Source organism: Gadus macrocephalus, chromosome 18, assembly GCF_031168955.1.
Source record: "Gadus macrocephalus chromosome 18, ASM3116895v1".
Taxonomy (NCBI): Eukaryota; Metazoa; Chordata; class Actinopteri; order Gadiformes; family Gadidae; genus Gadus; species Gadus macrocephalus.
In genome coordinates this window covers 8,555,471-8,573,461 of record NC_082399.1, presented here as the reverse complement: position 1 = coordinate 8,573,461, position 17,991 = coordinate 8,555,471, and positions in this window count along the sequence as shown.

Here is a 17,991-nt window from a genome sequence, read left to right as displayed (position 1 = left end):
ACCCAAGCGTATTAGACGAGGCGGGGGCTGGGGTCAATGCACTCAGCCCTTCCACCCACTGCCCAGATATCCAGCGAGATTCACCTTTTCATTAATGAAGAGTTATTTCAGATGCAAACCCTATAGAAAAGGTCTCCCCCTCCCTCTTACTACACTGTGTTCATTACATTAAAGTTTGTTTGAGAAAGACTTGCCAAACGTCCAAGATCGGCCAAATCCCGTATTCCAACCTTTCCTCACTTTCAACTCACCTCCGAAATTCCCTGAAATAAAGGAACAAACTGCACGCGCTTTTATATTTATTATTTTCTTCCTGAAAGCTTGTATGCCTCAGTGGTTGTTTAAGTAATAGAGCAGTGTTTGTTATCTGTCAGCAGCTAGTAAAAGCTGCCCCTGTTCCATTCTTCCATTCTGACTGTGGTTGGAAGCGCCGCAAAATCTCTCCATTTCATAGATAGACATGCATTGAACACACACACACTCAAAAGCACACACACACACATGCACACGCACGCGCACACGCACACGCACACGCACGCACACACACACACACGCACACACACACACACACACACACACACACACACACACACACACACACACACACACACACACACACACACACACACACACACACATTCGCACCCCCTATTCCCCTGACTGTTTTCAAATTTGCTCTGGCCTAAGTGGACCCCTGTTCCATGACCAGAGTTTGATCCTGTAAAACCCATACCCTGGTTGGATTAGTGTGTATGGGTATTCTTTTTTTATGTGTGTGTGTGTGTGTGTGTGTCTCGTAAGGAGCACGGAGATGAAAGCACTGGCCTGTCTGTCCGTCTGTTGTATCTCCTGCTAAAGCCATCATATGTCTTTGATTTATAAGGTTGTGTCCCTTTGCTGTATGAATACCAATGTGGTATTAATATCACAGCCCAACCAATGTTCAAATGACATCCCTCTGACCCACACACTCCTCTTTCTTGAAGGGTGTGTGTGTGTGTGTGTGTGTGTGTGCATGTGGTTGCATGCATGTGTGTAGAACGGTCTGTAGCTTTGTCTGAGGAAACACTCAACACTGTGTGTTTGCAGCGAGCCGTGTGTGTATAACATGTGCGGGATACATTAAATAATGCAATGCATAATGTTTTGTGTGTGTGTACGTGTGTCAGATTATATATGTTTTAACTGAGTGTGTGTGCTGGGTTTATAAAGTCATTTTTTGTGCAAGGGAGTAAAATATTAACTGTGTGTTTGTGAAACGGCACAGCGCAGGCCATGTGCTTCTCTTTTCTTGTGAGTATGTGTGTGTGTGTGTTTGTGCGTATGTTCAATGTAAGTGTGTATAAAGTGTGTGTGTGTGTGAGTGTGAGTGTGTGTATATATGTCCGAGCGACCGAGAAAGGCTAACCAGAGAATGTGTCATTGATTGAGTGATGATTAACCTGCCATAAGAAATCACACATTTTTCTGTACTTCACCTCATCCGACACCTTCTTTAAAGAGAGGAGAAAAGCGTTAACAGTCAGAAGTTTAACATTTCTAAGAGGGCGGGAGAGGTAGACAGATCGACCCAATAGGAGAGAAAGGAACCGCGAGATGAAGAGAGAGAGAACAAGAGAGACAAAGAGAAAGAGAGAACGAAAGATAGAGAGAGAGAGAGAGAGAGAGAGAGAGAGAGAGAGAGAGAGAGAGAGAGAGAGAGAGAGAGAGGGAAAGAGACAAAGAGAAAGAGAGAACGAAAGATAGAGAGAGAAAGAGAGAACGAAAGATAGAGAGAGAAAGAGAGAACGAAAGATAGAGAGAGAAAAAAAGAGAGAGAAAGAGAGAACGAAAGATAGAGAGAGAAAGAGAGAACGAAAGATAGAGAGAGAAAGAGAGAACGAAAGATAGAGAGAGAAAAAAAGAGAGAGAAAGATAATGGGAGAGAAATAATTACTGAGAGAGAAAGAGGACGAGGAAAGAGGAGAAAGAGAAGGGCGAGAGAGATAAAAGACAAAGAGAGGAAGAGAGAAAGAAAGGGATAAGGAGATAGAGAGAGAAAGAGATAAAGAAAGGGAGAAAGAGACATCTTCTTGGCAAGGTGGGCCATGGAAGACCAGATCTATATTAGCCACTCCTTCCCCCCTGACGATCCCCCAATCCATACGCGGCACGGCCAGCTCTGCTTTATTTCATCATGAACGTTTTATTCGTGGAAAAATAACAAGACACCGCTGAGCCAAGTGGCTCGGCGAACGGGTGAAATGAAGAACGAAAGAAGTGAAGAAAGATGAAAAAAACAAGACAAAAGCCTTCTGTAGTTTCTAAATCAACATTCATTTGTGAATTGGCGAGAGCCCTGACTGAGAAGAGTCGGGGTTGGTTTATATGTGAGGATCATGGTTCCAACTGGAAGGTCAGATTTCAGATCCTCCCCAGTCCCAGATGAGTCTTTCTGGTGAGGTCGGAGGTCGGATTATCTGGACCGAGCTCCAGAACAGACTTGATGGCGTCCCGCCGGAGTTTAAACGCGTGTTGAAACATGAAGTACTGCTGAGGATGTAGCTGATGATGATGATGATGATGATGACGATGATGCATCGCCCATCCCCATCGTTTTACCGATCGTCAGTAATTACAAAGAATGACTCTAATTAAATTATAATGAAGTATCGTTTGTACGAACATTTGTGTTCTGATGAGTACAGCTACTCTGCGCTCTGTCCAGCGGGGTTTAAGGAAACCTGCTCCTGCAGCACTTAATTCAGTTGTTTCTTTCTTGCCCCAAATCTGGATGGCCGGCTTTGATTGACCTGCAGCCTCACTTATAAATCTCTTTTCATAGACAACATGTAAAAAGAATGAATACATCTCAAAAAGACACAATAAATAAATAAAACAGAGCTAGCCGTGGAGGACATACAGCGTACGTTTCAATCAAAGGAGTAAATGTAGGAATAGAAGGAGTGATGATGGAGGAGTGATGACGGGAGGGACGGACACCAAGACCCAAGGAAAGAAACGCAGAGGAACGAGTAGTGGGGAGACCGGAGGCGTCTGAAGTATCCCCAGAACCACGATGTACCGGAGATAGTGGTCGGATGAAAAGCATTCCTGCATGTTCTAGTGGCTTCCCGAGACGTGCGATGTGAAACCTCCCATCCCTCATGTGTTGACAAAGACAATGGTAGTGTAGCGCTGCCGCCGCCGCCGGCGGCCTTGTTTATGTTTGTTTCCCTGGCAACAAGCCCATTTAGGAAACAGTAGGGGCAGTAGTGGAGTCAATATGAGAAACAGGTGAGGGGGCGACCAGGAACCAAATGACTCTCTCTCTCTCTCTCATTCTCATATATTATCTCTCTCTCATTCTCGTATACTCTCTCTGTCTCCAACTCAACCCCGTTTGAGCTCTCTTTCTATGTCACACACATTTACACTGTCACTCACTTTTAATCTCAAGCTCTCTCGCACTCTCTTCCATTCTCTTTTATTATTTTATTCTTATCGTTCATAGTTAATCTTTGTTTGAATCAAGGCCCAAATAAACACTTAGTTGTCGCTTAAGAATTTTTCAAACATATCCAAATACAATTATTCATCAAACATGTTGTTCTCTCTCTCGCTTCTTCTCTCACTCTGTTTGCTCTCTTTTTCAACTCCTCCCTCTCTCTCCGTCTCTATCTCCCACCTTCCCCTCTCTCTCACCCACTCTCTACTTCTCCTTCTCCCTCCCCACTATCTACTCATCTCTGCATCCCCCCTCCTTCTCCTCCTACGAAGGGGTGCAACAGGGGTGGTAGTGAATCCATGCATCTGTTGTCGTCCCTCCCTCCCCCTCCTGCTCCTCCTCCCCCTCCTCCTCCTCCTCCTCCTCCTCCTCCTCCTCACTCTCCTCCTCCTCACTCTCCTCCTCCTCACCCTCCTCCTCCTCCTCCTCCTCCTCCTCCTCCTCCTCCTCCTCCTCCTCCACCTCCTCCTCAGAACTTGTGAACTGGGGGTGAAGTGTCATCCGTGGGACACCTGAGACACATTGATCTCCATCTAGTGGAGAGGTGTGTGTGTGTGTGTGTGTGTGTGTGTGTGTGTGTGTGTGTGTGCATGTGTGTCTGTGTGTGTGTGTGAACACGCCCGGCACCAGGAGTTAATTGGAAGGTGATCTTAAGCACAATTTGTCATCATTGAGGAGTGACATGTCTCTGCTGATTGGCATGTCCCCTGTCTGGCCTCTTGGTTTGCCTTCAATCAGGACCAAATGTCTCAAGGTGTGTTTGTGTGTGTGTGTATGTGTGTGTGTGTGTGTGTGTGTGTGTCTTTGTCCTTGTGTGGTTGTAGGTATATGCATTTATCTGTATGCGTCTGTAATTATGTAGGTATGTGTGATTGTGTGGGTATTTATTTAGCTATGTGTGTGTGTGTGTGTGTGTGTGCATCCGTGCATGCTTATGTATGTAGTTGTGTATATATATGTGTTGTGTATGTAGTTGTGTATATGTGCGGGCATGTATTTGTGTAAGTGTGTGTGTATGCCGGTGTGTGTTCAGGTGTAGGTGTGTGCTTGCATGTATGCGTGTCCGTTTGTCTGATCGTTCCCTTAATGGCTTGTTTTGTTTTGAAATGGAGGCTGCCGGGACTAATCACTGTCACTTTTCTGGAGATTTAAACGTTTTACTACATTCTGGAGAGTTCTGGAGACCCTTTCTGAGTAATGGACTTTGTCATCTGCTGGAGCCATAAAGAGACAGAACACACGTTTTTCTAGCCTTTCAAAAGAAAAGGAAAGACACACACACACACACACACACACGCACACACACACATACAAACACATACTTCAAACATTGTATTTTAGACATAATATAGACTTAATATTATTAATACCTGAAAGTTAAACGTGAAAATGCAGCCCTTGGCTCAAACAAATCTCTAATGGATTAGATCTAACCATCTTTTTTTGAGAAACTGGTAGCAAAACAAAATCCTTTTATGGTAGCAGTTCAGGTACACATTGGGGGCATGTTGTAAAAGCTGAATAATCCCATCGGCTAGAAAGTTGTTTTGGCTTAGGGGACGGAATGAGAGATTGGGTCCAGATATTTAGGAGTTCCAAAATCCCTTTTAATGTCCCACTGCTGAAGTCAAGATGGAAAAAAAGAATTATCGGACTGTTTATTGACACGCTTTTATTTTAGTATAGGGACAGGCTATTAAGGAGCAGGTTGAGGTAAGAGATTTTTCGTTCTTCAGGGGTATTATGGTTTTCGGCTTTTTTCGGCTTTTTTCAGCTGGGAAGTAATCCTATTGTTATAGCAAATGTCTTGAGGGAGGCATCAAGATTTTTGTGTCACAATATTCCCAATTAGCTTAACAGTTTTGATATTCATATCACTGTGTATATTGATGTAGTAATCATGCAGTTGTGCATTGGTATATGCATCTTGCAACATACAGAGACTTTTTAGGGAGCAAATGCTCCTGTTTTAGCAGTATGGTGTTGTTTGTTTACTTCTGCAGCTGGCACTGAGGTAATATCAGCCAGCACTGCGTATAACTCTGTTAGGACTCCTGTTTAGCAGCATGCCCAAACTACTTGTTTACTTGATCACGGTGAGGGGGCGTTTCTGTAGTCATCAGCACATTGGCAGATGTTTTTGGATGTTGCATGTTGACCTTCAGACGCATTCTGTTTGCTGTGAACATTTCTCTGTCATTTTTGACAAAAATGTGTACTGTTGTTTAATTCTTTTAAAATATGAGGTGTCTGTTACTTTCCATTAAAATAGTTTTTCCAGAAGGGTTTTTCTCTCTTGGCTGTGCACCCTAGCTAGTGCCAGTGTGAAGTGACTTTAAACAATGTTGGACCACAGCCCTCACACTATACAATACGGAACTCAATGGGTCCATATTACTAAAACCTTTAACACCTTTTCTTCTGCATTTTTGTTTTATGTCCTTAGGGCAAAGTTCTAAGACATCTGCTTCTCCGTAACCCAAAGAGCAATGCTTCAATAAGCTCTTTGATCTGTTATCTGTTTAGCTAATAGCTATAAACAGATTGTAATTCAACTCTGCGTAATCTGGAAAAAAGAGTGAAAGGAGAGGAGAGGAGGTAAGAAGATACGCGTAAAGAGGTTTAAAAAGCGGCCTGAACTTCACACACACACACACACACACACACACACACACACACACACACACACACACACACACACACACACACACACACACACACACACACACACACACACACACACACACACACACACACACACACACACACACACACACACACACACACACACACACACACACACACATTGTGTTTTGATGATACCCATAGGCGTCGATTACGGGGGGACATGTCCCCCCCACTATTTGAAATACGAATTTTGTCCCCACCAGTTTTAAAAATGTGCAAACCAATTGCGACTGAAAAAATCCCCACATACTCAACCGAAATCGTCGAGTCTAAAATGCGATCATCATTTATTAGATAGGCCTACCTAATAAACCGTTGGAACACAAAAGACCGGAACCCATAGCAACGCCGGTAAACAAACCCCGACTCCCGAGAAGCCCAATCCCTATGAGCTCCCCGCGCTACGGCCATCCGGAGGCACACAGAGCTTTTGGCCGTGATATTATACAATTATATCATATTATATACTATTATATATAGAGCTCCGAGAGTCGCAAACGGCAACAATCACTTTCGCCTCCCGCTCCATGCTGCAGTACACCCCGGACTGCACTGCGCTGAGTTTGACGGTTGAACGCTGATTGGCTGTTACGTTACACATGTCACTCAGTGGCCACGCTGTTGAACGCTGATTGGCTGTCATCACGCGAAATTCGTGTCAAAGTTGAAATTTGTCGCGCCACAAATCCTCGTGACCGCGCTCGCCTGTGCACGGCGAAAAGTGTGGCGCGACAAATCAAAACAATTCGCCCGATACGCGTCTATACGTTCACTTTGTATGGGATCTTGTCGTCCCGTTGCGTTTGGTGTGAACGCACTGGAGAAGTTTCAAGACAGACAGCCAAAATTGACATTTTTATTCAGAAAATAGCCGGTCCTTTTGCTTCCTATAAAAGCATGTTTGTGACACTGGATATCGATATGGATACGTCATCTAGCCTGCATGTGGAGGGCCACATAAGGTAAGAAATTGGTTTACGTAAACTTTGCTGCTGGTTCTGTTTGCTCGTGAATCGTGATGACCTGGCCAAAGGTTACCCACGGTCCTAAGCGAATGTGATCTGATTCTGGTTGGTGCTCCAGTTAGCATGCATTGTATATAGATTGCAGCTAGTAGCAGCTACACACGGTGCGATTGCTATGCCAATGTGGTTATAGTTGGTTTTGTCTGATTGAGATATGTGACGACTTGGAGCCTGGTAGGCCTATCCTGACATAAATATGTTCTCGCATAACCTGTGTGATTATCCTAAACTGAAGGGGATTTTATTTGCGGACAATTTTCTTATGATGTTGTAACGAGTGAAGTCTACATTGGTCCTTCGCAAGTGTTTACTGGTGGTCAGGATTTGGCAGATGCAATTCTCCTCTGTGTGCTTGTATTTTTCTTCTTTTTTTAATGCAGCATAACATAAGCTACCAGCAGCCCTTGCTCGTCTTCAAAAGGCTGATGCTCAGTAGCTACCTCGTTTCATTTCGTACCCCCTTTACAGTCTGGCATTGTTTGTCTGGTAAACTTTGTTGATGTCAAGATAAGTGTTAAATTGTCAACACTGTTCTTTGTCCTGTGTGTATTAGTATTCGGCCTACATATCCCAAGCCAATACCCTGGTGTTTCCAACGCCGTTTTGCAAAACAAGCCAAAACACAAACTGTGGTTTTCAACTTTTATTGTTCGAATAGGATCTTCGTAGGGCTGGCCCGAATGCCATTTTTCAGGCTTCGAATACGTTGGTTTTTACGAGCGAATATTCGAATACTCGTTCCAGAAAAAAACACCATCAAAAACAACATTAATAATCCTTATATACTCCCTGGAACCGATTTTGACAGTATCTGCATATTTTGTTGAAGATTTAATAGCTTTTGAACGTTAATTAGTAGGCCGGTTGAAGTTCCTTCGTTTTTCCCCGTGAAAGCGAACAGCTGTTGCTCCGTTCCAAATCAGCTGTTCTCTGCCATCTCAGCCCTTACGGGAGCTTTTCAATTCATCCTGGAACGTGCATCTTTTCAGGGAATTTGTACAATAAATCCACATAACAAATACCAAATATTGATTGTCTTATGTGTTCATATTATATCCATTATATTGACCGGGTATTCCCAAGACGCTCACGCTCTGCAGCAAGCCAGTCACAGTTGATTGGCGCGGCGCTGTACAGCGAACGTAAACAAACAACTAAGCTAAGGTTTTAAGCATTACTTTTCCTCCAGAGATCCCGCTAATGTTGTGTTATAAAGTAAAGGGAAACAAGATATCTATTCTTCCTCCACCTCTCTCGCTTCTCTGCTTGGTGTCGCTGACGCTTATAGTTTGCCTACCTCGCTCTGGTAAAGTCTCATACGTGAAAATAAATAAATAACGAAGCTCCGAATACTGATTTAAGCTTCAAATACTAATTTTCCGAACCAGTATTCGAATAATTTCAACACCTGACAATACACTGTACAGCATATTGTAATGCAGCGTTGAATGGATGAATAGCTTACATAAGGGTACCCAGCACTTTTCAGACCACACTCAAGCTTATGGTTATTGTCCCCACCACTTCTAAAAACAAACTGACGCCCTTGATGATACCCCTTGTGTCTACAGGGTGTCCGGGATGCCGGTAGGGGGACGTGAGGGTGGAAGTGGAAGGGCCAACGATCATGAGATGTGCGTTTTAGCTTTTAGCGTGTAGCAAGCTGTCACCCGCCTATGCGAGCTGACACGGCTACAGACAGCGCTGAGGTACGAAGGCCGTCAGACACCAGTGTGCATTGGTTGTACTACATATGTATGTATCCTTCGGTCTCCTACTGTGGTTAAATAAACAGTTGAAAGGCGACGTCGACGCCTGATCGACCCCACGACAACGGTATCCTGCGGGACATTGTGATATGGTAACCACGGGAACAATGGTTAGTTTGATGCAGGACCGGAACTGTCCAGGCTGTCTCTTCCTTCCAGGTTCACCGCATAATCCCTTGGCCTTTAAGGCACACACACACACACACACACACACACACACACACACACACACACACACACACACACACACACACACACACACACACACACACACACACACACACACACACACACACACACACACACACACACACACACACCATCAGTACTGGTGGCAGAGGGAGGTACACACTGGGGTCGGAGGTTGTGTGTAAAGTCGTGTGTTGTGTATTGTTGTGCTATTGTGTATTACATATGAGGTTTATGTGTTCGGGTTGTGTGTTGTTTTTGTGAGGATGAGATTAATTTTAATGTTAATTCTGAGTTATGCACTTCCTCTTCGGTTTAGCCACAAACCAAAGCCTTATTGTCCGGTCGGGACCGCCAACAGAACGGTTTCCAAGAGGTTGTGGAACCACTTAACCACCTACGCATGTCAGTATTTAGACACTCCTACAATACATACAGTCAACTCCCCACAGGTCTGCACTGTTAATGTGCAGGGGATCAGTGTGTTCCCCAGCCAGGGACAGACCCCCCCCCCCCCCCCCAGCATCAGATCATCAAACGACCCCCTCACACTCACGCCAACCAGAACCCCCTCGAGTTTCGAAAAGCGAGTGCAGAGAGGAGACAGGAAATTCTTTCAATGCTGTCCCAGAGCCTTTCTGATTCCTCTTCCTCTTCCTGGAGTCCACACAGACTCCAAGAATCTCCCCAACAGTAAATTACCTCAGATCTTCATGAAAAACCTCTGAATGACTCTCCAGCGATTCTCCACTCCTCCCATCACACACACACACACACACACACACACACACACACACACACACACACACACACACACACACACACACAGACCTTGTGTGAGGTCCTGGTATTCATCCGGCTGGAGAGGAAGGCGTCCTTTCGGTGGCGCTCTACCTTGAAGATCTGCGCTGGTTTTTTTTGGTCTGTTGTGTTTAAAGGACACGACGTACTTGAATCATGCACTTGATGGGATTTTCCAACAAACATCCATCAATGTCTGTCTTCAATGCCTGCTCTTGTGTGTGTATGTGTGTGTGTGTCGTCATATGTGTGTGTCTGTATATAGGGCCGTGGCAAAGACAATCAGTTCAGAGTTTTTTGTGAATTCTGCCTTTTTCTTTGAGGTGGTAACATCAACTTGCAATCGCTCTATGTCCTCTGCGATTAACTTACCCACAATTCATTGTGGTCGCCATGCCTTCAACCGACGTAAGATATTTCCGTGGGTTGGTTTTGATGGTCTGTGTGTGTGTATGTGTGTGTGTGTGTGTGTCTGGGTGAAACTGTTCACAAATTGACATGGTCTAATATGGTCTATGTGAGAAACCCACATGGTTAATTGCATTATTCTTTTTATCACACACATATGATCCCATGCCCAGTGGTCTCAACAGGTGGCCTTCTAACTTTACTTATATTAGCCCTTAGCTGCAAGATGAATCTGCCTCCCTTTCTCTCTGTGTTGTAAGGACTGCCATATTATGTGGTTAGGTTAGGTTACAATCCAACAGAAAGGAAAAAGATCTGTGTTTGCATGTGTGTGAAATGTTGGGCCTTACCATGTTACCTTAAATTAGAGTTCACAGTCCCCAGGTAGTAAACATGCATTTGCTTTGCAGAATCTAAGACAGAATTTTCCAGTGACCTGATGCATCTTGCATCATTTGAAAGAAATGTTTAACTGGATATTTTATGACCTTGACTCCTACTTCAGGACACACACACACACACACACACACACACACACACACACACACACACACACACACACACACACACACACACACAATTTACCAGCACACACCAAAGTCCCCCTTCCTCATCCTGCACCTTCTCTTGGTCTTTAAAATTCTCCCACTGAGTGTACAGAGAAGTGTTTAGAGATCCTCAGACACTTTTATATGCTTGAGTCATGTCTATCACACACTGCTCACTTTATAACCATCAGAGGTGAAAACACAAACAAACACACACACACACACACTCTTGCACACACACACACACACACACACCAAGTGCTAAGAAGAAGGATACAGGACCTGAGGGCAAGGCAAACTGACAACAAATACGCCACAAAGAGGCCCCACCTGCTACACCGAAAGATCAACTCTAAGTTAACGCCTAGTCATCTACAGGTCTAATCCTAGTTATGACAAGTCAACTCCTAGTTACTGACCAGTGCACTCCTAGTTACTGACCAGTCGACTCCTAGTTACTGACCAGTCCACTCCTAATTAAGTGACCAGTCAACTCCTAGTCACCGGTTGGTCAACTACTAGCTACCGACTAGTCAACTCCCACCAGTCAACTCCTAATTGACTCCAAGTTATGACTTTGTCAACTCTTCGTAAACTCCTAGATAACTCCAAATCAACTTCTAGATACCTCAACGCCTAGATAACCTTAAGTCAACTCCAAGTCAACTCCTCACACGTCCTGTGGGACCAGTTGACTGATGTGTTTGGCTAATGTGCATCGGTGCAGTCTATACAGCAGACAGCGTTGTAGGCAAGGTTAGAGTGGAGCTTTCATCTACACGACTTCAAAAAAATCTGCTTTGCTTGTCGCCTGTACCTGCAGGGCGCGCACACACACACACACACACACACACACACACACACACACACTAGTCCATTACATTTGATAAAAGCATACCAAATATTCTGTAAATATATTGAACATATTCCACTTCAACTTGTAGTAATATTATAAAAATTATCCTCAAATACACTTTTCTTCCTAATATATAAATCAAACTTTAAGATAGTATGTATCCACTGTTTTCACAAAGTTTGTGTTTTTTGGGATTTATGGGTTTAAAAAAGAAAAGCAAGTGGCCGTCAACTGTCCCCAACAGAGACACAAACATATACGTATCAACTAACACTCTTTTCTATTTGTACTCATTTCTATTTCTGCGGACACATAACAGGAAACCCTGCTCACAGGCAAAAGCATAGATCCACCCTAGAATAACATTTGTTCCAACCTGTATGGTGTCTCTAAAGGGCGGGACCCACCACACTATCTGTGGCTGGATCTGAAAAAACACCCTCCAGCTAAACTTTCCATTCCTGCTCTCGCCCAAAAGGTTATTAATACTGATAATAATTCTCTGGATAACAGAACGCCACCACAAATGACAAACCATGAAGGTTGGTCTTCGGCCTAGACTGACAGAGCGACAGACAGACAGACAGACAGACAGACATATACAGAGACGGATAGAGAGATATATAGATAGAAAATAAGACAGGCAGACAGACAACCAGCTGACAGTGATCCTGCATTGTAGTTTACAAAATACTACATGCATGGTATAGATATCATAAATTATATATTTGATAATACCTTCGAAATGTAGTTTTTATATTTTCTAGGTCTAGCAATGAAGAAATAGCTGCATTTCATGTTGGGCTACCATCTTGCAGACAGGCACATCACTGTATTTATCAATCCGAGCATGAAATGTTGAGCCCGGGATAAGAGTAAACATTAAAATAGCCTTAAAATGCTAGCTTAGCACTCTGGGCCGCTAAGTGCTCCCACCACTTTAGCATGTCACACTTTATTCTCACCACAACATTTTTCATACAAACTTGTGCCATTGACTTCCCCTGGGGAAATTCATTTTACAACCGAAAAACCTAAAAGAAAATCAATGAAAATCAGAGGGCAGCCACCGCCAACATATAAACAATTCCCAGCAATTCCCCAAAAACCGCACCACATTTATGGATAATTTAGCATTCCATGCAATTCCATGCGATGCCAATGTCGAAATTGAGGCGTGCATGCATGTAGCACGGGAGCCAGCACTATTTCAGGTCGAGGGATTCCTGCTGATTTATCATGATCAAACTTAATCGTTTACAGCTTGTGAAGTATATTGGAAAATTGGCCGTTGTAGCAATTGTCACCAGCTAGCATGATTTATGTTTTCCATGCTAGGAGTGTTTGGTGTGGGCATTGGTCTGGGGCTCAGCGTGTGATGATGCGTGCTCAGTAGTAGGCCTAATAATATCACTGGACATGAGTATAATGGGTATTTACAGAGGGACGTATAAATGAGAGGACTTCTCATCTATTTAATCGTTAAACGTCTATTTAACGATTTAATGATTTAGCAGATGCTTTTCTCTGCAGGAAACATATTTAAAAAAAAGTGATTCATGAGCAGCTATAAGGGAACAACCTCTAAAACGCCTAGGTGACCAGGTAGAATGTGGACCTCGGTTATCGGCTGTACCTTCTTACCTTTTGGCTAGGACACAAACACCCTAACAGCTATATTATTCAATTGAGTGAATTATTACTACTAATTATCACTAATATTTCTACATGTAGCTTCCATGCTAGATTTCGCTTGCCACCCAACAAGAAGCGTCTCACTGTTGTTTTGATTGATGACCATCAATTCAATTAAAACCATCAAACCAATTCAATTCCTTCTCCTCTGCTCTTCCCTGTTCATCTGTTGTTCCACCAGGAAACATTAGTCTTCTTGACACAACAAAGCCACTCCCATTTAACACTTTTAAATGGGAGCAGGTGTCCCTTCCTCGTGACTTTCTCAAGTTGGAGGTTACACAGCTGCCCCAATAAAGCCACTCAGTTCTCTCTCTCTCTCTCTCTCTCTCTCTCTCTCTCTCTCTCTCTCTCTCTGTGTGTCCACTGCCCGTCTTTCCGCCTGTCCATGCAGGTCTGTCTGGGGTCTTGTAAAGACTCTCTTGGACCAGATGCTCCATGGCTCGTTAAGCTCTCCCTCCTCGTCCTCTCATTGTGATCCGGACCTCCACCAGTGTCCAATAAGTCCTGCATGGCTGAACACAAAGTATACAATACCTGATGCCCACCTCTGTAATGGTGTGTGTGTATGTCGGTGTGTGGAGTTCTTTGGAGATCTACCAGCTGGACATCCATCATGGCCTCTTATGCCAGTGTTGAGTCTGTTCTTTTGAGTGCACCTTGAAAACGTGGAAACTAATTTTAATAGAGGTTTATCTTTAATAAAGGTTTATCTTTGAATCATCTCTTTTCAGGCTTGTGGCACATATGTATTCATTGTTGTTGTAGGTTTGGAAGTGTGGTCTGCAATTATTTTCCTCCAACCATTCTTCATCAGTCCTCATATTTTCCCGCACTTTTCCATTCAGGGGAGATTAATGTTGTCTTTCTGGTAACATTAGGTCCGTGATCCTTCTTCCTCTCACTAATGAAGTAACTGAATGCAATTTAACCTACTGGGACTCGTGCTTATTGTACAAAGTCAATTTAGATAACTATTAAAACCTCCCATTTGCTGTAAGTACAGTCGATGCTATAATGCAGCGCTCCACTCGTTATATATCTTCCTTTCCTCCTCTCTACACCTTGTATTTTCTCAAATCCTTCTCTTCCTTCCCCATGTATTATCTTAACCTCCCGTCTCTATATGTACCTCCTCGGCTGTGTCCCTGAGGTGCGCCTTATCAAGCAAAAGCAACAGAGTGGTAAAGCAGCGCCGAGGCGTTGTTCGACATGACGAGGGGCAGACTGTTTGGATCCTGGAAGGAACGCGGCGGCGCAAGACCGACCAGAGCCGCTACGCAACCGGGAAAGCATTCCTGTCTGCATTCCTGAGATCGGAATGACGGAAGAAACGGCATCGGGATCGGCACCCGTTTGTCGGCAAGTTCGTTAAAAAACAGAATTTTGGAGGAAAACCATAGTGTGAGATAAGACTTTGATATTTATGATGTTGATGCCAGTCTCCTTATGGTAAAATCCAAGCTCATCCTTATCGTTCCGAATCAAGATGACTTTTTAGTGAAAAACTTTTTGCTGTCACATTTTCCTTACCATAAACAAGGTATCTTAAACATTAACATACCATACTCTGATACGTACAGTTAGTCAATTATAATAAGCTTATACTAGACTTTAGCTTAGAAACTTGAGTGAGAAAACACATAAAGTCTATTCTCTGGTGCTTTAAGGTTGTTGCTGTAGTCGGCAGCACTTTGTTGCTTTGTTGCTTGTTGTTTTCGCACTGTTTTTCTACATACCCTGCTGTGTGCAATAAAAAAGGAATTTGAGATTGACCCCTCAGCAGCTTAACAGTCAATTATGTTGTTTTCTTTCCCTTCCTAATTTGAATATTTGATGTTGTTGATTTTGCTGAGGCCATGGCTTTAAATCCATATCCCATATCTCAGCTTTGGCAGAAACATTTCCATTATTGCTATGTTCGGGGTTGTCTGAGTTTCCTACCTCTAAGCAAAAAAATGTTTGATTCCGATTTGAGACATTTGGATATACAATGTTGAAACCATTATATAAATTATAGAAATGTACACACACATGCAGGCACGCATGAACCCCCCCCACACACACACACACGTCATTGCTGCATGTTTGCATGTCTGAAATCATAAAAAATGCTGGTGCATAACTTCATCTTGTCAGACGTGTTAACCCCACTAGAAAACGTTTTGTTTTGGAAACCCACTGAAGTGGGATTCTGTTGCGTGATGCTGTGATGAAAGTGGGAACAGGGACTCTCATCCCAGTGAACTCTCCCTCATGGGTCATGGGCCCGACCAGTCAGGCTTTGTGCGTTGCTTCTTGTTAGCAATTGAGGCCTTTTAAAAACGGACTGTATGGAGCTGGCTCGGCCATAAAGCCTCCGTTGATGATGAATGTAAAAAAGCGAAGCCCAACAAGCGGGCCGTCTCCGAGTGTCAATATGACAGCACCGTTGTCAGGGCAACCCTGCACATGGCTTGTCGAAATGTTTGTTTAGGGGACAAAAAACATATTTTGATCAGTTTGTTTTTGCCGAGAGGCGGGGGTTGTCCTTGCGTGTGCGTGTGCGTGTGTGTGCTTGACAGAATGTGAATGAGAGAAATTACATGTGGATGCTATGTGAAAGAGCAAAGTTGAGCTTCTATAAACATGCACACACAATCCCTTCTGGGTAGCATTAATGTGTGTGTGTGTGTGTGTGTGTGTGTGTGTGTGTGTGTGTGTGTGTGTGTGTGTGTCTCTGTGTGTGGGTTTGTGTGCGTGTGTGCCACTGAATGTGAGCAACATAATATATGTATGCCATGTGAAAGAAAGGACGAGTATGTACGTGTAACTTTATATAAACATGCACGCTAACTCCCTTGTGGTTAGCATTAGTTTAGTGTGTCTGTGTATGTGTGTGTGTACACGCTTGTCTGTGTGTTTGTATATTCCTCAACGTTAATGTGTATGTGCCTTAATGTGTGTGTTCACATGTTTGAATGGTTGTGTGTGTGTGTTTGTTGAATGTTTGAGCACCAGGATCCTTCTAGAGGGTCCTCGTTGACCACCCATGCTGCTTAAGGGGTCTTCGGGAGAGCTCAGCATGGACGTCCAAACAAGACAAAACATGCCCCCCCCCCCCCCCGCAGTTAGGCCCCCCCTCTGAGCATGCTCAGTTACAATGCCATCCAAAAAAAAACCCACTCACCAGCCGAGACTTTGTCTTGTATTGGATTCTTAATATTCTTCTCATATTGTTCTAATTATATTTATATAATTGTATTAGAATATAAATATATATATTTTTAGGATTATGATCATGATGATTACTATTCATATTATTATTGGGTAACACTTTATAATAAGGTGCCATAATAAATAGCAAACTATTCATTGCCTAACCCTTTGTTAATTGTTCCTAAAATATCTATTTGGGACAAGTTAATCGTTTTTTTTCACTGACCACAGAATGTCGCTGGTTAGGGTTAGGGTTAGGGGCGTGTGTTAGGGTTAGGGTTAGGGTTGTGTGTTAGGGTTATGCAAACAACTAATATTTAATTAATGATGAAAAAATTATTAACTTGTGCCAAATAGATATTTTATTAACAAAGGGTTAGGTAATGACTAGTTTGCTACTTACTATGGCACCTTATTATAAAGTGTTACCTATTATTACATTATCTTATGCAGGCATTGCTGCTGAACCCTCTTTGAATGGAATTGTCTCCAAGATGAGCTTTTGCATAAATATATCATACATAGAAGTTAGAAGATTCACTGGTTCTCATTAAATAACTAAAGGAGTAGGATGAGCGGTATCATTTATTGTACCCTACTTTGTTTAGAATGCTTTTTGGGATTTGATCAGAGTACCCTGTAGGTCATTATTTAAAAGACACATAAATAACCAAAAGTATGGCTTTCATCAAGAATTGAAAAGAAAAGCATGCATTCAATATTATCAGGGGTCGATTTGATACCCTGACTGGATTCTTCCTAAACAACCAACTAAATGAAGGAAGGCGGTATCATCCTTACCATCTCGTCCAGGCCTTGTGAGAGAATTCTTGTAAAATAATAGCCATTAAAGGGATCGTGTCAAACCCAACTCTGTCTGGGAAACTGGCCACTGCATTTGAGAAGTTTGGGAAATAAGGGCATATTGTGCTTTTCCAGTCAATAATTTCAAACCTTTTTACTGGAATGTACTTTTCTTTTCCACAAGCCCCCAGTAAGCTCTGCGATATTGTGAGTTCATGTGTGTGTGCGAATGTGTGTGTGCGAATATGTAATTGTGTGTATCACAATGACGTTTTTACAGTATGCGTGTGGGTTTATTTGACATGGTTCTGCTTCCAGAGACCTTTTGTTCAATTTTCCTAAACACTTGAGACCAAACTGTTCCGCTAGATCAGAAATTCAGCACTGATCATCAATACAGACAGTCACACACACACTCTCACACACACACACACACACACACACACACACACACACACACACACACACACACACACACACACACACACACACACACACACACACACACACACACACACACACA